This window comes from Oratosquilla oratoria, chromosome 1, assembly GCF_046742065.1.
Source record: "Oratosquilla oratoria isolate Oo_2021 chromosome 1, ASM4674206v1, whole genome shotgun sequence".
Taxonomy (NCBI): domain Eukaryota; kingdom Metazoa; phylum Arthropoda; class Malacostraca; order Stomatopoda; family Squillidae; genus Oratosquilla; species Oratosquilla oratoria.
Window position 1 is genome coordinate 118,358,731 of NC_134777.1, and position 25,198 is coordinate 118,383,928.

The window sequence follows — 25,198 nt, forward strand, 5'->3', positions numbered from 1 at the left end:
TCCTCTCTCTCATTCTTCCGTTCTCTTTCTTATTCTTACAAGTACGTCTCTCTGCTCCTCTCCTACCTCCCATTTCTTTCCCTCTTTCCCCTTCTTTCTTCGTTCCTCTCATATGTATCTACTAAGTATCTTCTATTCACTCTCCCCTAATTCTTTTTCTCTAACATCAACATACGTGTGGACACCTGTTCCTAAATACTAGAATCTAAATCTGGAAGAAAAAAAAAACATTAAATCGACTTCGAGAACTCAAAATGACCCTCGACAACTAAACCAAAATACCCGACGACATGACGTCACTATCGGCAAATCCGGACGTCAGCGGCAACTTGAGGTCCAGAACGGGAATCGGAGGAGGAGGAGGATGGAAGTCGAAAACCAATCCAGGGGATCCGGCGGGGCGGGGCGGGGCGGGGAGCGGCCCACGGTTGGCCAGAGGAAGCCCAGACATCTTGCAAAACATAATCGCGTGATATTGAAAACCGGTGTGAAGGTTTCTCGAAGTTTTACACCCATCAAGGCGCTCTTGCAGTATCAAAACTTTAGTCCCTAACTGGTACTATGTCAACAGCCACTTCCGTTTAACATAAATTCTGCAGCCGTTCGAAAATAAATACAAATATAGAGGGGAGTCTCCGGTGGGGAAGAGTATATCCCAGAGCGGGTTAGCCTTAGACAGGAGAACTAGGTTTGGGTCTTATGGAGTAGAGAGAGCGTTATGTGAGATCAGGCTAGATTTAGGCTCGGTTAGGTTGGGTTAGGTGTTAGTTTAGATTAAGAGCGAAACTAAGTCAAGTCAGGTTGGGTCAGGTTAGGCTATGTCAGGTTAGTTTAGTTCTCGTTTGGTTTGGTCAAGTTAAGCTAGGTCAGGTTAACACACACACACACACACACACACATACACACACACACACACACACACACACACACACACACACACACACACACACACACAAACTCTCTCTCGGTCTCTCTCACTCACACACACACACACACACACAAACTCTCTCTCAGTCTCTCTCACTCACGCACACACACACACTCACACAAACTTACTTTCACACACACACAGACACACACACACACACACACCAGTTTTCATATACTTCCAACAGTCTTAAACATGATCACTTGCGGTGTGTATGTGTGTGTGTGTGTGTGTGTGTGTGTGTGTGTGTGTGTGTGTGTGTGTGTGTGTGTGTGTGTGTGTGTGTGTGTGTGTGTGTGTGTGTGTGTGTGTGTGTGTGTGTGTTCGCGCGTGCGTCCGTCTGTGTCCAGACATGGCCAAACACGGCGCTTCCATCAGGCCAACAATCCAAGCTGTCATCTAGACGGCCTCCTTAAGCCGCCAATCACTCTGGGAGTCGGGGTCTGCCGTATCGCGCGTTTATCGCGCGACCTAAGTGCCCTCACGCAGCGCCGCAGATAAAGAGGAGGGACGACAAGCGCAGTTAGCCCCATGAGTGAGAGGGGCGGTCACACTTGACGGGGACCTGGAGCAGAAGGATGAGCAACAGCTGGTCCTTCGAGGACAAGGCTCTTGGTCGAAGTAAAATGGTACGACGGGAGAAAGGAGAGGACGGAGGGAGGGAGGGTCGGAAGGGTGGTGGGATTTTGGAAGCGGGGAGGGAGGAAGGGAAATGAAGGAAGAAGGAAGGAAAGGGAAGGAAAATGTGGGAGAAGAAACAAGAAGTTGAGACAGACAAAGGCGGCTTAAGGGAACAAATGAGGTTCACAGACATTAGGACGGGAGGGGAGGGGAAGGGAGAGGAGTAAAGCGAAGAGAAGGAGAAAGGAGGGAAGGGGAACGAAATGGAAGGAAGCAGAGGGAAGCGGAGTCAAGAGGACAGCAACAGAAGAGACGGGGGGAAGATAGGGAAGAAGAGAAGACGGGGAGGGAAGGAGACGAGGCAGAGTTGGAGAGAGAAGGCCGGGCAGAGGGTTTGGGGGGGGGGGTCAATTGCAGGGAAAAGACAGAATAAAAAAATGACAAGTTGGAGCAAAGAAGGGGCTGGGAAGAAAAGAAGAAAAGGAAGAAAGATGTGAACAGAGAAGTCCAGGAGGAGGAGAAGGTGAGAGATGAGGAGGAAAAGGACGAGGATTGAGGAGTGGAAGGAGCGAAGGGAGGAGAAAAAGGAGGAGGACAGGAAGAGGAAGAAAGGGAGGAAAGAAAGGGGGAAAGGAGAATCTGGAGAAAGAAAAGGAAAATAGGAAGAGGGGAAGAGGAGTAAACATGGACAGAAAAATGGGGAAAAGAACGAGAGAAAGGATGGAGAGATGGTGGGGGGAGGGGGGCGAAAAAGATAGAGCGGGAGAGGGAGAGCGAGAGAAAAGAGAAAAATGGGAAACAGAAGAGATGGAAGCAGACAGCGGAAGGGAAGGACACAGAAGAAAGCAAAGAAGTAAGAGGGACACTGAAGAAAAGAAGGGAAGGGGAAGGGGAGGGGAAAGATGAAGAAGAAGGGGAGAAGGAAGAAAAGGAGAAGGGAGAGGAGGAAGGAAAGGAGGGAGAGGAGAGAAGAGAAAGGAGGGGAGAGAGGAGTAAGAAGAGAAGAGAAGCGAGAGGAGGGAAGAGAAACGAGAGAGAGAAAGAGAGAGAGAGAGAGAGAGAGAGAGAGAGAGAGAGAGAGAGAGAGAGAGAGAGAGAGAGAGAGAGAGAGAGAGAGGCGGGGGGAGAGAGACAGGAGAGGAGCGGAGAAAGAGATGGAAAGGGGGAGAGAGGGGGAGAGACAGAGCGGGGGGAAGAGAGGGGAGAAGCGGAGGGAGAGGGAGAGAGAGAGAGAGAGAGAGAGAGAGAGAGAGAGAGAGAGAGAGAGAGAGAGAGAGAGAGAGAGAGAGAGAGAGGCGGGGGGAGAGAGAGGCGGGGGGAGAGAGACAGGAGAGGAGCGGAGAAAGATATGGAAAGGGGGAGAGAGGGGGAGAGACAGAGCGGGGGGAAGAGAGGGGAGAAGCGGAGGGAGAGAGAGAGAGAGAGAGAGAGAGAGAGAGAGAGAGAGAGAGAGAGAGAGAGAGAGAGAGAGAGAGAGAGAGAGAGAGAGAGAGAGAGAGAGAGAGGGGGGGAAGAGAGAGAGGGGGGAAGAGAGGAGAGGGGGGAAGAGAGGAGAGGGGGGAAGAGAGGAGAGGGGGGAAGAGAGGAGAGGGGGGAAGAGAGGAGAGGGGGAAGAGAGGAGCGGAAAGAAAGAGAGGGGGGAGAGAGAGAGAGAGAGAAAGAGAGAGAGAGAGAGAGAGAGAGAGAGAGAGAGAGAGAGAGAGAGAGAGAGAGAGAGAGAGAGAGAGAGAGAGAGAGAGAGAGAGAGAGAGGGGGGGGGAAGAGAGGAGACGAGAGGACCGGAGAGAGTGGGGGAGAGAAAGGAGAGAGAGTAGAGGAGAGAGGGGAAAAGAAAGAGGGGAGAAGAGAGAGGGGGAAAGAGAGGGGGAAGAGAGAAGGGGAAGAGAGAGGGGGGAAGAGAGAGGGAGGAAGAGAGAGGGGAAGAGAGAGAGGGGGAAGAGAGAGAGAGGAGGAAGAGAGATGGGGAAAAGAGAGAGAGGGGGAAGAGAGGAGGGGGGAAGAGAGGAGAGGGGGAAGAGAGGAGAGGGGGAAGAGAGGAGAGGGGGAAGAGAGGAGAAGAGCGGAAAGAAAGAGAGGGGGAGAGAGAGAAAGAGAGAGAGAGAGAGAGAGAGAGAGAGAGAGAGAGAGAGAGAGAGAGAGAGAGAGAGAGAGAGATAGGGGCAGATGAGAAGGGGGATAGATGAGAAAGAGGAAAGAGAGGAAAGAGGAGAAAGGGGAGAGAGGAAAAAGAGGAGAGGAGAGATAGGAGAGAGAGACAGAGAAGAGGCAGAGGAGTGAGACAGGAGAGAGACAGAGGAGAGAGGCAGAGTAGAGAGAGACAGAGGAGAGAGAGACGAGAGAGAGACGAGAGGAGAGAGATGAGATGAGAGGAAAGGAGAGAGAAGAGAGGAGATAGAAATAGAGACAGGAGAGATGAGAGAGAAAAGGAGACAAAAAAGGAGAAAATGAGGTAAAGAAGAAACTGGGGAGAGGAGATAATAGATGAGAGAGAGGAAGAGAGAGGAGAGGAGAGGGAAGAAAGGAGAGGAGAGAGAGGAAAGGAAATGAGGGTGGGGAAAGGAGTGACGGGGGCAGGGGAGGGAAACTGAGGGGAAGCAGAAAAGAAACAGAGGAGACGAGAGAGGAGACGAGAGAGGAGGGGAGAGAGGAGGGGAGAGAGGAGGGAAGAGAGGAGGGGAGAGAGGAGGGGAGAGAGGAGGGGAGAGAGGAGGGGAGAGAGGAGGGAAGAGAGGAGGGAAGAGAGGAGGGGAGAGAGGAGGGAAGAGAGGAGGGGGGAGAGGAGGGAAGGCAGTGGAGGAAGCGGAGGGAGAGGAGAGGAGGGAAAGGAGAGGAGGGAGAGGAGAGGAGGGGGAAGAGGAGAGGAGGGAGAGGAGGGAGAGGAGAGAAAGGAGGGCAGTGAGAAGAGAGGAGCAGTAGTGGCAGTCAGGACACGAGAGTGAGCAGAAGGACGTTAGAAAGAGAAGACAAGAAAAGAAAGGAGGGCCGGAAAGCAAATAAAGAATTGGAGGAAAGGGTTGGGGGGGGGAGAGAGAAGTAAAGGAAACAAAGCGGGAGAGGAGAAAAGGGGGCACAGGAGGAGGAGGAGGAGGAGGAGGAGGAGGAGGAGGAGGAGGAGGAGGAGGAGAGATGGAGAAGAAATGGACAGAATTCGGCTGGGATGGAGACAGAACTAGGAAAAGAAAAATGGGCGAGAGGAGAGGAGAGAAAGAGAAAGAGAAGAAGAGAAAGGGGGGAGAGGAGAGAGAGGAGAGAGAAGGGAGAAAGGGGAGAGAGGGGACAGAGGGAGAAAAGGGAGAAAAGGAGGGAAAGGAGGAAGAAGAGGTGAGAATGAAAGGGGGGAGGAGAGAGAAAAGGCGGGGCTCAGAAAGGAAAAGGAGGGAGGGAGAGCATAGAAAGGAAAGAGGGAAGGAGAGAGGGAGGAAGGAGAGAGGGAGGAAGGAGAGAGGGAGGAAGGAGGAAGGAAGGAAAGGAGATGGAAGAAGGAAAGGAGAGAAGGAAGAAGGAAAGGGAAGAAGGAAGGAAAGGAGATGGAAGAAAGAAAGGAGAGAGGGAAGAAGGAAAGGAAAGAAGGGAGAAGGAAAGGAGAAAGGGAGGAAGGAAAGTAGAGCGAGACAAAAGGAAAGAGAAAGGTAATCGTGACAGAAAGAGGCGGGGAGGAGGAGGAGGGATGGACACTGGGTAGAAGAAAGGAGAGAGAAAGAGGAGAGAGAGAGAGAGAGAGAGAGAGAGAGAGAGAGAGAGAGAGAGAGAGAGAGAGAGAGAGAGAGAGAGAGAGAGAGAGAGAGAGAGAGAGAGAGAGAGAGAGAGGGGGGGGGGGAAGACATAGATAAAGAGCAAGGAGGGGGAATGAAAAGAGAGAAAAGGGTGGGGTAGGGGGGGCTGGACCCATTGTGCGACAACAATGGAGACACCTCCATCCATACACCCCTACTTACTCCCCCATCTGTACACTGAACGATAGTGCCCGAAAACGATCCATCATCATAACGATAAGCCCGAATTCTGATTGCTCCTTGGGTGGCCCGAAGAGGCCTTATCGCTTTGTTTCCTCCAACCACACCAATCGTGGTCGCTACTGATTTGCGAGATATATAAAATGGCCTTGGTCGTTTTACGGTCTAGGTGCACGGTCACGGGCTGTGTGATACAACATACATGATCGCCACATCTCCTTGGAGATCTCTTTCACAACTTGGGGGTGATTAGCTCGCTCCACCCCGGAGCCTGCGGTGTAATTGTCTCTTCGCCCACACTCTCCTCTCCTACTCGATCACACGAAGAAAACGGGACGTGTGTTGGCACGACTCAAGAAGGGAAAGCGCTAACGGTAATCGAGTCAACGTCAAGCCTTGGAACGAGTTTCGGAATGAAATGCTGGGTGCATGTTTACATACATATCCTGTATATTTCACTTAATTTTTGCATACATAAATCTGTACACACGCACACACACACAGTGTGTGTGCAAGGTCATAGCATACCCATAGATCGGTCATACGAGCTCTGAGCTCTCTTCCGGGAGGGAAATAGCTGTCGATCACGAGTCCAACACGTGATCCAAAGACCAAGGTGAATACACACACACACACCGCTTGCTGATGGAGTGGGAAGTCAGATTTCGAACCTAGCTTGAAACGTGTACTATCACTGCAAGCCGATACTGTCTCCCTTGAGCATGGGGAAGGTGTGTGTGTGTGTGTGTGTGTGTGTGTGTGTGTGTGTGTGTGTGTGTGTGTGTGTGTGTGTGTGCGTACATGTATATGTATGTCTGTACATTTGTGTACATGTGTGTGTACGTGTACGCATGTGTTCGTGTGTACATGTGTGTGTGCATGTGAGTGTGTACATGTGTGTGTACGTGTACGCATGTGCGCGTGTGTACATTTGTGCGCGTGTGTACATTTGTGTGCGTGTGTACATTTGTGTGCGTGTGTACATTTGTGTACGCATACGAGTGTGCGCTCGCGGTTATATATAAATACAAAATCTGTGTCAGATAACGGTCCTTATCTTGAGTTTCATAATACCAACAGTTCTTTCTCGACGCTGATGTTCGCTTTCGCCTTCGTCGGGCGCTATCAACTCGAGCCCAGAGCGCGTGTGGGCGGATTTATGGACTGTGGCCAGAACAAAGACTATAAAGTACGCCAAGCGTGATGAAGGAAGGGGTTATTAAGGCTTCTCCCACGAGAGTTCATTTCCCTTTGTGGCGGCGTCGCAAGATCTCCTTATTAATGAATTAGAAGCGGTGGTATTCGCCAAGAAGGGTGACAGAAAAGTCGGGTCGAAATAAAAAGCTTATTTCTATTTTTTTAATCCCGGTGAATTATTCCCAGCGAAGAAGGGTTAATGATAAAGGGATTTAAAGCTATTGGTCTGATTTACTGTCGGTAATGAAAATGGTGGAAGTGCGAAAGAGAAAAGCCGATTTCCCACAAGAGCGGCTTAGTTGTGGCGAGGAAGCGGGGGAAACATCGACGACATGACGTCAACGTCGTCGCTCGTTTCAATCTGCCGCGTAACGGATCATGAGAACATCTCATGGACGGTGTTGAGCAGGTATTGATCTCAAGAATATCCAAGATCAGGAGGATGGGGGGGGGGTAAGTGGCGTAGTTTTAGGATATTACGTTTACTATACACGGAAAAATTAAGTTAATTCTTGAGCCTTCGATCAAAGGCCGACACACACATAAGATCCAAAGTACCCCGTGATCAAATTTACCCGAACCGCCAACAGACATGTGGAAGTGTATACACACGCGCGCGCGCGCGCGCGTGCACGCACATACACATTTTGGACAACGAGACGACTTTTGGACCTTTTACTTTTCTGTCGCCAGATGATTTTATTCATATGGGAATACCGTCGCCTATTATAAAAACTGTTTTACGTATGGTTACAGAACCCAACAACTTAATTTACTTTTCCGCTAAAGGAAACTATACAAATCTTAGACACAGTCTTAGCGTATAAATATTTCCCAAAGCCCATTATATCTTAACTACTAGGAGTGTTTTTATTATTTCCGGACCTTCGCTAGATTATTTTATTAAATTACGAAATCATCCTGTCTGATTAGTATCGGGTTGCAATTCTTCCTGTCGGACGACTTCCGCCACACTATCTTATCCATCTCCTTGGCAACCCCTCCGCATTGAATGGGTAAAACACGCACAAACACACACGCATAGAAACACAAAAAACACACACACTCAAAAGCACGCATTCATACAAACAAAACCATGCACGAACACACATGCCCAAAACATAACCACAAATACAAGCACACATAAAACACACACAAAGACACACATACACAAACGAACACACACACACAACACGCACAAGCACATGCAACCAAAAACACGCGAAAACACACATGCGCACACAAAAACAAAACACGCACAAAATCACCCACATACACGGACAGAAGACACACATGGAAGGGCCGAATCCCATCCGAGAAACCCATGTGGATAAACACGTGCACTAACCATCACAGATATACGTACACACAAACGCGCGCGCGCATTTACGTAAAACCCGAACCAGCAACTCCAGCGCGCTCCATCACTCCTCCCCCGAAGGCCGCAGGGAACCTGGAATAGTGACGGGGACCCCCGACCACATCCACAGGAACAGTTCCGTTCCGACCTTGTGCAACACATACCTCCAGCATCCTCCGCACGTAAGTGAATGGAGAGATGAAAATAAAAACCGAAAAGAAACGAAACACGTGTAACTATAAACAAGGATGATGGCAGTTAATCACTGCGCGCGAGTGTGTGCGTTCGTGCGCGTGCGTGTTTGAGGTCTTGAGCTCCCGACCTTGACAAAATATCCAAAATCATTTACTCTTTTTCTTCCCTTCCGTCTCTACGCCGCCGCCACTTTGACCAACTTTCTTTTTTTCACTAAAACTACAAAAAAAAACCCATCAACATCTCCCCCTACTCTCCCTAAATTTTAAGCAAGCCACAGTCTTTCATTAGCCCTCCTCGCCACACCGTCCTTTATTCTCAGGATGCCATAGTTCCTCATCTTTTTTTAATTAAACCCTCCCGACCTTCCTTCTCAAGTGCTCCCCCTCCTCCAGCCTAACTTTCATCCCAGTGACATCACCCTTCCTCTTCCTGGACTTTGAGCATCCGTTCTTGCCTTTACGCCCAAATACCCCCCCCCCGCCTCCCCCGCTCTCATCTGTAAAGGATTAGCTCATCTTCAGTTTCTTTTCAGCTACTTCCAGTAGGTGACCTGTTTGAAGTTTAATCTCTTGTACTATACATGCGTACTGACAACCGATGTCTTATCGTTTTTGTCGTGATAGAAGTTCCACACTTATGTGAACGTCTTCCTTGCATAAGGCAATTACCTTTTCATAATTAATTACATATATATTTTAGCCTACCAAATTCAACATCGACAATAGTTACGATAACATTACACTTCACCAGGAATAATATATACGTATTGTAAAATATATGGAGCTGTGTACATACGCATGCATACACATATGCACGCAAACATATGTATATATACATAGACATATACATACACCCACACGCACGAAATCATACACACACACACACACACACACACACACACACACAAATATACATGGAAATATAATGTAGTATCCCCTTGCTACGATCTCGCCACCTTGCAGCCTCAAACAGTCTCCAATCGTGATTTCTCTTCAAAGAAAGAAAAGAAAAAGAAATCTAAACATTTTGGCCAGCGAACATCCCTGTGGCACGCGCATCATCCCAAGCTTCTGCAGATAAAACCATGATGGGTTACACAACGGGATTCTCCTAGACTTGACACGCTACCTGAGTGGTGCAACCACAAGTCTATGATCGGTCCCAAAGAACTCGATATATAAATATACAAGATATAAGAAGACTATATGAAAGTGGGCTGGATGAACAACGTGAATCTAAACTCATACACACGTCCTGTATGTATAAGTCATCTTTCGAATCATCTAAAAAAAAAAATCCCAGTTCTGGACGGCTGGTACTAGACCATCTGTAACCTTCCCTATCTTATCTACTGATAGACTCATCAGTTATGACAACCCTTCGTGTTTGCAAAGACGTTAATGCGGCCATCTTAAATACTTTATCTCTTATTTCTTTTCAATCCTTGTGCCCACTTTGCTCCCATTCCGGTCAGTCCTCTGTTCGAACAAGAAACTTGTGTCTTGTACGACTCCAAGTAATCCCTGTGCTCTGTTCGGCATTTTTCGATGCCTTGACCCAACTCAATAGTATGAAGAGACACAACCGTGGTGACAAAGGTCGAGATATCGAGGATTACCTAACAAAATTGTGAAATAAAAAAAAAAACAGACGTACGAACACACGCATGCGCACTTACGTAAATTCATTCTGCGCAACTCTAGCGAGCCACCACATCTTCCTCCTCCTCCATCTCCTCCTCCTTCTCCACTAACTCCACCAACTGTGTGTGTGCGTGCTTATGTGTGTGCGTACTTGCATGTGCCTGTTTAAGGATTACACGACCAGAGCTTGGCAAAATAATTGAAACAAATATCTTTTCTTCTGCTCTGTCTGTATTTCACTACCATGTAGATATATATAGATATATACATACACACATATATATATATACACACACACACACACACACACACACATATATATATATATATATATATATATACACAATTTTATATTATATACAAATATATACATATATATACATATATACACATATATACACACACATATATATATATACATATATATATACATATATATATACATATATATATATATATATATATATATATATATATATATATGTACATATACATACATATGCAAGCAATCACATCACCGTGATACAAAAATGCAAAATAACCACAGAAGGGAAACTTGTAGACAGTAAGTACTTTGGTATATTACATATTCAGACAACAATCTCCTGTGGTTATTTTGCATGCATATATATATATATATATATATATATATATATATATATATATATATATATTTACAAAGGATTACAAAGGATTACAAAGGCAAAGCATGCCGACAGGAGACCTTTTGATCCATATCTAGGTCGGATGCAAAAAAAAAAAGAAAAAAAAATCATATTAATAATAAATTAAAACTATAACAAATGTAAATAACAATTAAAATACATAAATAAATGCATTGGTATAGTTGAATAACAAACAAAACAGGTAAATAGTAATTGATAATAAATTGACATATAAACTAATAATAAATGAAAATCAGACAGACAAATTATAACAAAAACAAAAACAAATTAATATAACATAAATTATAATAATTACAGCATCTTACTTAGGTATTTATCTAAATGATTCTTAAAGCCTTCGAACTGAACTACATTGTACTACCTGTGCAGGAAGTTTATTCCATTCATTAACTACACGGTTGGCAAAGTTGTTTCTACCTACTTCCAAATTGAATCTATTTCCGGACAGTTTGAGACCATTGTTTCTTGTCTTGATTCTCATTCAATGTGAAAATTTGGTCACTTTTGATGTTGTCAATTCCCTTTAAAATCTTAAAGACCTGTATCAAGTCACCTCTGAGTCTACGCTTTTTTAGGGAAAACAGATTCATGTGCTTAAGTCGATTTTCGTATGATTTATTTTTGATATTTGGAATCAGTTTTGTGGCTCGCCGTTGTATTTTTTCCAGTCTGTCAATGTCTTTAATGAGATTCGGTGACCATACGGAAACAGCATATTCCAAATGTGGACGAACTAACGATTTATATAGCTTGTTAATGAGTGATGGACTTTTGAAATCAAAAGATCGCGCAATCAATCCCAGAATCTTATTTGCTTTCTCAGAGGCTGAAATACACTGCTTGGATGATTTGAGGTCGTTACTGATAATTACGCCGAGATCTTTTTCACTATCCACTTTTGTTAACGAATTTCCAAATAACTTGTAATCGTACTTGCTGTTATTTTTAACCTATGTGCATTACCTTGCATTTACTTGTGTTAAATTTCATTAGCCACTTTTCAGACCATTGCTGTAATTTATCTAAATCTTCTTGAATATCTAATTGGTTTGAGTGATCATTTGCCACTCCGCACAGTTTTGTATCATCAGCAAATTTGGAAACAGTAGATTTTAGTCCATGGTCTATATCATTTATATATACTATGAATAGAAGTGGCCCAAGAAACGGAACCCTGAGGAACTCCACTTGCAACACTTTTCCATCCAGAAGTTTTTCCATTTAAAACAACTCTCTGTTTTCGACCTTTCAACCAATTACTAGTCCAACCCTAATAGGCTACCACTTATTCCATGCAAAGCTAATTTAGTAAGTAGTCTTTCGTGGTGGGACGGTATCAAAAGCTTTTGCAAAGTCTAGATATACTAAATCTATATTGTTTTCTTTTGTCATAATTCGAGACAACTGTGTTGTAGAATTCGAGTAAGTTAGTCACGCAAGAACATTTCCGTCTGAAACCATGTTGGCTATCATTTATCAAACGGTTACTTTCTAAATGATATTCGATAGCATCTCTGATGATAGTTTCCATTATTTTTCCTACGATCGAAGTCAAACTAATAGGCCTATAGTTATTTGGTTTCTTTTTGTCACCTTTTTTTGAATATGGGAGTAACGTTAGCTAGCTTCCATTCTCTTGGGACATCTCCGGATATGATGGATTTCTTGAAAATAATTTCTAATGGAACAACAATCTCATTTTTCATTTCCTTTTAAGATTCTTGGATGCCAACCGTCAGGCCCTGGTGTTTTATATTAACTTTGAGTTTGTCTATACACCTTTTAATTGTTTCTTTTGTTTCTTTTGTTATATTTACCGTAGTGAGTAAGTTTACCCCAGACTTTTCACAGGTTTCAGTTTGGAATTCACTTTGAGGTGTTTCGTTTACGAATACCGAGCTAAAATAATTGTTTAAGAGATTACACATTCCTTCATTTGAATATTCAAGTTGACCGTCAGCAGATAATAGTGGACCAATGTGATTCCTAACAACCTTTTTATCTCTAATGTAACTATAGAATTCTTTGGGATTCTCTTTGGATTTCTCAGCGATGTTCATTTCGTATTGTCGTTTTCTTTTTCTTATTGTCTTATGTGTTCGTATATGTATGTGTGTGTGTGTGTATATATACATATATATATACATATATGTATATATACATATATATATGTATATATATACATATATATGTATATATATACATACATATATACATATATATATACTTATATATATGTATATATATACATATATATATATTATATATATATATATATATATATATATATATATATATATAACTGACAGCAGTAATTTAGAGAACTGAAAGAATACTGAACGCTTGAAGTGAAGATACAACAACAGTCCCAGTGCCTAAGGATTAGAGTCGAATAACATCAAAATAAATCATCAAACTTATGCAGAAGGCATTGGTATGGTGGCAGTTAACGTTGAAGGTTTTAAAAACATGCTACCACTCATCCAACATGATGCTTTTGGAATGTGATTGCAACTCCAGGGAAATTATCATCACCAAACAAACCAAGCAAACCTAAATCAACAAGACATCAAAGTTGTTAAAAGTTTTAAATAAGTTGGTACGGCAATGACATAAAAATACCATGGAAAAGTAATAAACAGGATTACATCATCAAATACATGTCCTTAGAGTCTATAACCAATTATGAAAGACATATGTACCAAGAGGCAATAAACTAAGGATATGACACTATTAATAGACCAATAGCCTGATATACCTGTGGAACTGGCCACTGACACAGAAATTCAAAATAAAATTGGTATTCAAAGTAATGTTCTAACTTCTAAGAATATCAGGACCAACATTGATACAAAATATAACGAACGGGTGGAGAACCCGACATAATCAAGAACCGAGGGAAATCACCCAACAACCAAGAATTATAGACAATCAAAAGAAACCAGAGGAGATAAGCTGGGCACGTTGCCAGAATGAGCGAAGGGATAACACCCATAAGTCATGTTGGGGGTCGGTCGAAGCGAGAAGACCAAGAGGGCGACCTAGATCGAGGGGGATGGAAGGCATCAGAGGAGGTGCGGAAGAGATGCAGACAAGAAGAGGAGGTTGGCTGGATACATCTGGAGGAAGGGCGTCAACAATGGAAGGCGCTTGCTATCGGAGAAGAGGGTCCTCGACGATTGACTCGTGATCCAACGGAACGGAGCTTGTTATCAGTTTATCTTTCTTGTTTCTAATAACCGATTAACTCTTGAGCAAACCCTATTCACACTATTTATGATCGACTTTACATCAAGTTGAACATTTTCTTTGAGTAGCCTTTGTCCCAAAAATCCTGTACCGTGTGAGCAGAATGACAAATGATCCCCCAGACTTTGATATTTGAAGATCATAGCTAAAGGTTGTCTAAATGTGTGCCTAAGATGTGCCGGCAACATATTAGCAACATGGAAAACGTCAGTCTGATTAGATCTCTCTACTCTTTCAGTGGATCCAAGAAAATGTCTACTCCATTTATTGCAACGGCTCTAGCCAATCATCCGGATCTGGAGCCATTTACCGAGTCTTTTCTACATCCCACCACAACTAAATATAGTGCCCAGGTCCTTCTCCAACCTGATTACAACTACGTTGACGGTACTTATGTTTTGGTTGTCATGATCTCACTTCCGTTGACAAACAACTCCAAAGCTATTCCAACGCGTTTGCACGCAGTAACCAGTTAAGACTACAAAAAATCATCCAAACATATTGCAGTGTTGTGAACATGCTTGGTGGAGGTGTGGACGCGCTTGCATGCTATGGTCGGAAATTTAGTATTACAAAGTTTATGTCAAGCAGGTTAACACAACTGATACTGTGACTTTCTTCAAATCACAAGCAAATGATAAATTTAACTTTCTTTCATCACCTAAGTATTACGTTCTCTACACACCCTTGACTAAATTGTTTATTTTTTTCTATCTTTCCCTACATTCTTATCTACACGTTCCTTTCTTATCCCATCGTTAAAAATCGTTAAGTAATTTATGCATTTCTCGATATCCCTAGTCGGTTTTGTTCCCCCGCGTCCGCAATTTGTACACAAGACTCTTCAATCGCGCTTGTCATCAAAGTGTCTCGAAACTTTTCCCATTCCTCTTGCACACCACCCTCGCTCCTCCTTTTTTTATTTCCTCCCATACGTCTCTTCCCCCTGCCTCACTCCACCTCTCCAGCTGATACACTTCCAACACACACTTGTACCCCTTCTAGTACTAATTTCCTCACCGCAACAGCTCTTCATCACCATCTTGAAAAAATAACAATAATGATAAAATAAATTAAATATAAAAAAGAAAGCATCCCCGACGCTCTCTCTCAATGATTATCTTCCAACTCAATCCGGAAGGAGTCATTAACCATGAATGAAATGTCTATCATCGCCATTTAAATGCAGAGCTGGGCGCGTTACCGAAGGACATGTAGTGCATTACTGTCAATGCGTTACCGAAAAACCTGGGGTGCATTACCGTCAATGCGTTACCAATGTTATCTTCCATTAGACTGATTTTGATGACAAAAAGATATAGAGAAGTATATACTTTTTGAGAATATTCCCAATAAAATATTACCTAAACTACAACATTAAAATTCCCTATTCTAAAACATACAATATCCAGAGCTGGGCATTTGCGTTACCACTAGCGTTACTGCGTTACTAACGCACTACCTGTCCGGCGGCAACGGTGGGTTCTACTAAGCATGATTTCGGCTACTGATCCGCTTCTTTGGTAATTGGTGAAAGTCTTAATATAAATTGTCTGCATATGAACTATTAGTGTCAACGCTAGTTGACCAAAAATGCTTTTACAGCCTCTTGCCGGTGTTGCTAACTTCTGAAACTCGTTTAATAAAGTCTATCTAAAAACTAAAAATAGTTAAGAAAGACACAAGAAGCACACACTTTCTATCAGATGTGGTAGAACTCCTTCTACTGGTGCCATGTAACCCAGTACTACTTGCCGCATGGTCGGATTGTCTAATACGGATCTCAATGTTTTTTTGCCAGTAAACAGGATGTGCTGAACACCCAAATAGACAATAAGTAAACAAATACATAAGCAAATATACAAACAAATGGATAAATGGTTAACAAGTAAATAAACAAGACCATCCCTCCGGAAAGAAGATGAACTCTTTGCAAGTGAATGGCCACCAACACTCCCTATGGGTTTCTAATCTTAGTCTCTGTGTGCATGGCGTCCGTGCAGAGCCGTGAGACAGGAGCCCTGGAGGACGAGCGGTGCACCAATACTGTGGTTACACTGAAAAGCCTCCTATAGATAGCAGGACGCCTCTTCGGTCCCCCGATTCAGGTGAGGAAGGGTGATCCCTCCTGGTTTGGAGAGGCAAATCGGATCTGCTACCTGAACCTTCAACGAGGATTGCACTCAGTAGTGGTCGGACCACAGCAATTAGGTTCACCTCAGAAGGGGGGTGGTTAGATTAGGAATATTTAGCAGATTACTAGCTGTCACCATCGTCAACCCAAGCTGATGATGATGAGGTTGAAGCACAACTTGGGATTCATCTCTGTTATTGCAGTATATATCCCTACCAATGCATAATGACTCGAAGAAATGCTCTATGCCAAGCTTGACTTAAGCCAACTAATGCACATGACGGCGATTTCAATGTGGTTACTGGCACAGTCTGAGCAAACTCTGTCCCTATGGTTCACAAGGAATACTAACAGTTCTAGCCTGAATTATGTCGAGTCCAGAAGGTAGAGGATTGCTGGTCCCTGTTTCCGGAGAGGAAAGTCCCATCGATAGACTTGGTATGACAACACCGGACGTGCGGCAAAGGACACCATTCACATAATTGTTAGTATTCGTTGGAGGATCCTGCATTAATGACCTTTTGATTGGCTGATTGATTGACTGACGAAATAATTAACTGACTAATTGAATGATGGAATGATTGATTGCACGGATCAGTAGAAACCCAAAATTCGGACTCTAAATGTAAGGTGTTGACTCAGACGAACTGAGATAGACACTGAACCCTCAGGTTGGAATTTGTCTTGGACAGGGCCGATTTTGTCTCAAATGGTGAGGAGTACTTCTACAACCTGATACATACATTAAGCTGAGTGTTAAACCCTCCGAGATCCACTGCTTCATCACAACTAAATAAAAAAAATTGTCCTCAGAATAAAAACTTTAAAATAGCTTCTGGGTCTGATAGGATTAGTCACAATACCTTTAAACAATTGCTTATATCTTTCTGTACTATACTTATTTCTCTGGAAAAAAAACGCACTTTTGTTCCAGACCTACATTGGGCAACACTGTTACATCTTCCTAACACTCACTGTAACCGATGCCATGCACACGAACTACTCACATCAACATCACCACACAGCCTGCTGCCATTCTACTCCCCTTTCCACGTCACCAGCATAAATACCTGCTCCCTTTTTTCTCTCTCTCTCTTCTTTTCCCCCCTTTGTACTCGATGCCCGAACGATCCAACTTCCTCATTCCTGGATCAAGATCGTCGACAAAAGAAAAACAAGATATTTCAAGGTTATTCTTCTGCTGGTTGGCGGCTGTGTTTACGTTTTCCTCTTTCGTCAGTTATGTAACCCATCCACCCACCAAGCAACACTGAAGCGTCGCCTTGTGCACCAATGTTATCATTTGACCTGCGTGATAAGAACATGTATTACATCACTTATGCCTTCAAAGGCTCACATGACTCATGCTCGCTCTAGCTGCATTCAAGATTTTTTTATTCTGCCGAGATAAGGCCACTAATGATTAACTAAATCGTCTACATTGAACGCACGGCTGAAGCCAGGTGATTTTATTCAGTTGGGGGAAATAGGGGTGGAAAGCCTTATAGACGCTAAACGGGTTCTTTATATTTGAGAGTACCGGCAAGCATGACGACAAAGAAACGAGTTTTCATCTTACGAAAGAGATTAGACCGCATGAGCAAAGTCGACAGCAAAGTCAAACCCCCACCCTCGCTACCGAAGGGCAACAACAGAGGTGAATGAAATCCCTTGGCGGCAGCCAGAGGAGAAGAAAGAATTCATCAACTCGATACGAAATGCTGTTGTTGTTGTTGTTGTTGTTGGTGGTGGTGGTGGTGGTGGTGGTGGTGTTAGTATTGTTGTTGTTAGTGTTGTTGTTGTTAGTGTTGTTGTTGTTAGTGTTGTTGTTGCTGTTAGTGTTTTTGTTGCTGTTTGTGTTTTTGTTGCTGTTTACCAGATTTTTTATAATCAATAGAGGGTTTATCAAAACCAGCTTCAACCACTTCCCTACCGAGACGAACAGAACGGGTTGGGGGAGGGGGAGCGCAACCCGCAAGACAACCTCGAAATGGTAATCAATTTCCCATAACGGGAGACCCGTTTCACTCATTCTTAAACTTTCAATCTTCTCCGTTCTGAGAAAGGGCACTTTCTGTTTCATCCCGACTGGCGCCAAACGATTTAATTCACATGCACGGTGTCCCTGCGCTTGGTTGGCGCCAAAGGATTTCATTCGTGTGTATGGTGCCAAGAAGGTTCGCACTGGCGTGGAACCGATGAGGACATTTACGCAACAAAACTGACAAAAACTTTCATTCCCGGGGAAGGCCGGGGCAGCAATTGTTACCACGACCGACCAAGTACTTGCGTCTGACTAAACACTTGTTTGCAACAGTCACCTGATATGTTTATTCATGACCAGAGGGACCACCCCGACATGCGAGTGCCACTTCAAGAAGTCATTTAAATCTCACGGCTATTTTGAGGCATCGTATGCAAGCGCACGCATGCTCACTCGCACATTTCTATGGTGGAAATCGTGGTAAGGACACTCCTCATGTAACCATGGCGACCAGGGGGAGAGGGGAGGGAGTGTAAACACGTGTCAGTGTAGGCCACGGGCGTAAAAGAAGACGAGCTCAAAAGTCGGTGTGATTATTTATACAAGAAAATTATTTCGAAGATAAATATTCTTCGCCTCTCTTTCTCACACACTCACACACACACACACACACACACACACACACACACACACACACACACACACACACACACACACACACACACACACACACACACACACACACACACACACACGGCGTGGCTAAATTTATCAAGTTAGAAATCGATAAAAAAAAAAAAAAAACGAAGTGGACACTTCAGTGTCCCCACGCCCACCTCCCACCACCCCCGCCTCGCCTGTCAGGGAGAGGGAATTTGATCTCGGTCATACATATCCCCGGTACACATTACGTAGAGACAAGCCAGAGTGGTGGCGCGCACAAACAGATGTAAGACTTTTCTAACAGCTGCACAGACACTACATGTGCGGGTTCTCGCACACACATGAAAACACACGGACATGCACGCACACACACACACACATACAATAAAAAACTTGCACGCGCGCGCACACACACACACAGATACATACACACAAATTCAGGGTTGAGTGGGCACACAAGAGTAGCTCCTTTCCAGTATATTACAAAAAGAAAATTAAGTAGATACACAGACTCAACCAATTACAGACCGGTCTCCCTTACAAGTACAGTAACCAAAATTTGCGAAAATGTTATTAAAAATAGATGGACAAAACATATGGAGGAAACAATATACTAAACCCGAGACAATTTGGATTTAGACAGGTTAGGTCATGTGCCACAAATTTGATCTGTTTTTATTCAACACTAATATAGTACAAGAAAGGAATGGATGGGCTGATTGTGCTTTCCTAAATTTACAAAAAGCTTTTGATAAAGTTCTACACAAAAGATTGTTAAGAAAACTGGAAACCATATGAGGGATACAAGGAAAACAATTCAAATGGATGGAGGATTTCCTGCATGAAAGAAAAATGAGAGCGACGCTCAGAAATAACAGTTCTACTTGGGAAGAAGTGATTAGTGATGTCCCACAAGGATCAGTATTGGCTCCGATAATGTTTGCTATTTATATAAATAACACGGATGAGCGTGTTGAATGTTATATGAACTTCTTTGCAGACGACGCAAAACTGATGAGGCAAGTACAGAAAAGGCCTGCGAGTTGCCACAGACACCTAAACAGGGTTTGGGAATGGAGTCAGAAATGGGAAGTGGACTTCAACATAAAGAAGTGTAGCATAATGGAATTTGGAAAAAAGTAAAGAAAGAATATCAGGACAATATAAAATCGGTACAAAGGAAGTATAAAAAAGTAAGTTCTGAAAAAGACCTGGGAGTGATTATCACAAACGACTTGACACCTGATAAACAGATAAATTTGTTGGAGAAACCTACAACTTCCTAAGATCAATAAAGATGGCCTTCACCTACTTGGACGAAGAAATGGTAAAGAAAATACTAATCACACTGATCAGGTCAAAACTGGAGTATGCAGTGACATTATGGTCCCCCAGTACTAAAAAGAATATCAAGAAAATTGAAAGAATCCAAACAGCAATTACGAACATGGCCCCAACACTTTCAAAACTGTCATATGAAGAAAGATTGTCAAAGTTGGAATTACCGACTCTGGAACAAAGAAGAGAAAGAGGTGACCTATTGACTATATAATCATGAGAGGAATGGAAGTCCTTGATAGAGAAGACTTACTAAATTGGGATAAGAGAAATACAAGAGGACATGAAAAGAAACTCAAAAAAGGACAGTTATAGAAGGGACCTGAAAAGAACAGCTTTCCACACAGATTGGTGGATGTCTTGAATAAATTGGACGGAACAATAGTGTGCGCAAAAACCATACATGAATTTAAGAGAAAACTAGATACTGCGAGATACAAAGACGGGGCACTACGAGCGTAGCTCCCCTTCCCCTAAGATACAAGTATGTAAATATACATACACGAGAGATCCTTTCCTGGATTTTGTAATTAGGAAATTGGGTAAACATACACACGGGCGCACACGCCCACGCCCACGCATACGCACACGCACACACAAACGAGAGTACCTCTTTTCTTGAATATTGCAATTAGGAAATTACGTAAACACATACACATGCGCACGCACACACACGAGAGTAGCTCCTTTCCTGAATATTGCAATTAGGAAATAAAGTAAATACATACATAAAGTAAATACATACATACACATGCACGAGAGTAGCTCTTTTACTGGACATTACATTTAGCATACGTGGACGTGTGCGTACGAGCACATTTACGCACACGTACCCACACATGCTCATACGCACACATACCCACACATGCTCATACACACACATACCCACACATGCTCATACGCACACATACCCACACAGGCTCATACGCACAGGGAGGTCATCCTTCTCCTAGGAAGTCGTGGGCATGTCAACGCGAGATCGCCAAGACACATTTTTCTTGCTTTTCCTCATTCATGGAGTTTTTTTTTATGAAGCTCTTTTTTCCGATTAAATCTGTAGTAAAAATCCCCACAATCAAATGATGATAACGTCATTCAATTTATAAAACAAAGTGATGCTCGCCTTGCTTTGCGATGTACATATTTTGATACTGATTACTATATATGGGCAGAAACCTGTGAAATGTGCATTTACCTTGGCAAATTCTTTCTAATGACCTGGCAAGTGTGACAGCTCTGTCCTTGTGATTTCTTATAAATAATAGTTATTTATTTCAAATTATTTTACTTTTTATCAAATATTAATTTCTTCAGAAAAGGCAGAACTACGCTAAAAAAAATAAGTTAAAGTCCTTGCATGCAGATAAGTGAAACAATGACACAGGCATAATATGTCGGATATCCTGTGTGTGTGTGTGTGTGTGTGTGTGTGTGTGTGTGTGTGTGTGTGTGTGTGTGTGTGTGTTTGTGTGCGTGTGTGTGTGATTCACCATGGTCTTGGATCACGTGTTACTCGTGATCGACAGCGATTTCCTTCCCGGAAAAGAGATCAGAGCTCATATATGACCTATTTATGGTGCGTGACCTTACATGCGCGCACACACACACACACACACACACACACACACACACACACACACACACACACACACACACACACACACACACAACTCCCTGCCCACGAAAGTTGGAGTAACGACCCGCAGCGCAGCGATACTGAAGTTATTTCAGCCCTGGGTGGGATTCGTACCCGGGACGCCGTAGTGGCAGCCGGGAACTCTACCACTGCGCCATGAGTAAGCAAAGTGACTTGCTCATTCACTTTCACTGGAATCTACGTTCCACCCAATGATTCGTGTGTGTGTGTGTGTGTGTGTGTGTGTGTGTGTGTGTGTGTGTGTGTGTGTGTGTGTGTGTGTGTGTGTGTGTGTGTGTGTGTGTGTGTGTGTGTGTGTGTGTGTGTGTGTGTGTGTGTGTGTGTGCGTGTGTATTTGTGTGTGGAGATGTGTGTATGTATATGTGTGAATATATGTACGTGTGTGTGTGTGTGTGTGTGTATGTGTGTGTGTGTGTGTGTGTATGTGTGTGTGTGTGTGTGTATGTGTGTGTGCATGTATGTGTACGTGCGTGTGGATTGTGCTGCACCCTTGCGCAACCTCTACTGGCAGACTTGCACGACCCAGTGGCACAGTCCTGCCGTCGACTACGAGCCTCGCCTCTCGGAGCAGCAGTAGGCCTTGGTGCTCTCCCCTACCCCACCCCCGTCTCCGTTGGCTTCCAATCCACCCTGGCCCCGGCAATTTGACCACATTTTCACTTTCTCCCTCCGTCGCCCCCTCTGCCTTAGGGCCAAACCAAGCCAAGTGACTTTCTTCTTCGTTCACTTTCACTGGAATCTACGTTCCATCCCATGATTCGTCAATTTCGTGCAGAACGTAATGTTCAATTGTACAACAAATCCAAGGCAGCGGCGGCGGCGGAGGCGACGGCGGCGGAGCCAATGCGCGTGCGCACGATAAAAACAAACGGTTTCTTGAACAGCTGGTTTGCGCAAGGCACCGCGCATAGCAGCTCACGCGCGAGGCATCATTACCAGCTGCCTACACGCAGTCGAAAAATGTGTGCAGCTCTCACCAACTAGTCATACTAATAACTTGTATTCAAGTACGCAATGTCAACATTCCCTCACTGTGGGTTCATCATACACTCCATTTCTATACCTCCCCACCCCCGTCCTGTCATTTGTGTACGTTCAAAGTGTTCGTGTACTGGCAGTATGCACACGCAAACACGAACACTGGCGTGCAGGAATGATCTAGCCAATATCTGACCCAGCTTCACTGCCACATAATCAATATAAGAAGTCACTCTCCCCGCTTACACTCATCCTAGGACGTGCACATTTGTGCACCCCTGTGTTAGCAGCGTTTACACAACAACAGTATCATTAAGCAATATGGCAAACGTTTTCAGGCCGTGGTTGTAGAAGAAACTATCATCACTTATATTTACACCGTTCGCTCTTGGGTTCGTTCCAGTTCACTTACCAGAGGACAGAAGTGTCTCCCTTTCGTCTATGGTTACGATGGGCGAATCAATAATGTTCAATCCCACACATGCAATTCAATGTAGACTGACACCTTAGCTCCCCCACTGGTCAACCTTGACTATCGGTAAGGAACTTGAATGTAGGTGCGGGCGACATGCCGCAAACTGTCTTACATGTTCGAAAGTCACTTCTTGTTTATTGTTATCGAACTGGATCGCAGGTTCAGAGCAAAGTACTAATTTCAAGGTTGCCGATTACATCCACTATGACCATCTGTAGAAATATGACTGTAACAGTGAAGGTTACAAAGAGCACGAACAATTATAATCTATGTTTACTTTCTAGCCTGACGATACTTAAGGGGTGTACGTTCTTTTTCCCCCTCCGTCCGCTGGACCCCCGGTCCCTACTATGACGTACGACGACGCTCGGTGATTTCATGGTGTCTGCATCCATTTATAAATTCTCTTAAGAATCAGTTGACCCAGCCATCAAAATCCATGAAATATGCATGCGCTTCTGCCTGAAATGTAATGCCTCTGAGGTCAAGCGGGGCTTCGTTGGCAACATCATACGTCTCTTGTCTATGTAGCCGCCGTTGAGATAGTGGCCTGGGGTACAGACCTACGAAGCGATGAGGGCTGCAAGGCAGTGCGATATATCTAGCTGTCCGATGTACCGAGGTGTTCTACCCAGACCTTCACCCAACTAAAATTAGCTCACCGAAAGACTTACCATTGTATTGAACTGTTTGTTTGATGAGGAGGAGACCTCCCCCTTCCCCCAACTCATCGCGATTTTTAAAAGAGCACCGGCGAACCAACGTAGCGCTGGCGTCCGCTGTATCCAAGCCTGACTCAGCTGATCCAGTATCGAAAGACGCCCCTTGCGTAGAAGAGAAGGCAGGCAATTCTTCTGTGATTCTAACGTACCCGCTATATTCAATCCATGGCAACGAAATTGCCAGAGGTAACTGGCATCGTCCGCCCCGCCCCTCCCCCCCTCCCCCAACCTGACGTGACGGCTGAGCGAGCTGGCACTGGCCCTGCTAGCCCTTGTGCTTGGTGCAGGCAGCACATGCAGGACGTTCTCACTCGTCACAATAGATTCTTCATGCGTATGGCACCGGAGATTTTACTTGGCTCTGTCCGCCACCAAATCCGAACACACAAAACAAACAACCAGGCTATGAATTACATTTCATTGGATGCTACCTATTCATGTGCATACACGCGCGAGCTTGCGACATGTACACGCGCGTGCGAGTACACACATATGCACATACGTAAATATAAACACACACAAATACATACACGTAAACACGCATGCGCAAGTATGTGCGTGTGTTGGTGTTTTTGTGTGTGTTTACTTAATTTTGATATACAGGAAACGAGCTACACTCGAGAAGTCTCATTTTCTCCAATTACCATACCTAGTTTTGAATTACCTTATGAGCTTAGCTTGGACTATATCATCTAAACTATTCCAGAAGCAAATGGAAAAATGGATTATGACGTCTCTTAGACATGGTGTTTCTCAATTTGTTTCTGTGACCTTAGGACACTCTATTTCCACACAAAAATCTCTGTTTTGTCTACTCCTTTTGACTTCAGCGTCATTATCTGGTCACCACTTTCCTTTCTTCCGGTGATAGTAATTCCAGTACTTTTAATCTCTCTTCATACGGTTTATCTACATGACTGGAAACCGATTCGGTTGCACTCTGGATTCTCTCCGTCTTGTTTATATCCTTCACTTTGTGGGAAAGACCATAGCACCGCTGCATATTCCATTCTTAGGCGGATCAAGCATTCCCTCTCTGGGGAAGTCATGTTGAGGACAAAACGTACGGGAATAAAAGTTCCACTTGCTATCTCTGTTTACGTCACCATTCTGCCAATCATCTTTCATACTTCAACACACACACAAACACACACACACGCGCGCGCACACACACACACACGCACGCACACACACACACACACACACACACACGCACGCACACACACGTATATATATATATATATATATTAATAGTATATACGGGCAGGATATCTTCTCTTATACATACTTCATTGAAAGTGACGGCCAATTGGGCATTTATTATTCTTTAAATGTATTTTAAGGATTGAATTGAATTGAATTTTATTCGGATACAATCATACATACAATAAGTACAATACATACAAGACTCA

The 25,198-nt window shown here is 43.9% G+C and overlaps 1 protein-coding gene across 11 annotated transcripts in view; it reads right to left on the bottom strand.

Annotated features, from left to right (window-relative positions):
• Positions 1–23,248, bottom strand: part of Glut1 (Glucose transporter 1) — a 490,886-nt gene extending 467,638 nt beyond the window's left edge. For 3 of the 11 annotated variants that reach the window (XM_076185336.1, XM_076185306.1, XM_076185357.1), the window contains exon 1: positions 23,002–23,248. The gene's annotated coding sequence lies outside the window, so the exon portion shown is untranslated. The remainder of the gene's footprint in view (positions 1–23,001) is intronic. The other 8 variants (XM_076185413.1, XM_076185422.1, XM_076185403.1 and 5 more) reach the window with 4 other exon arrangements.
• Positions 23,249–25,198: the final 1,950 nt, after the last annotated feature.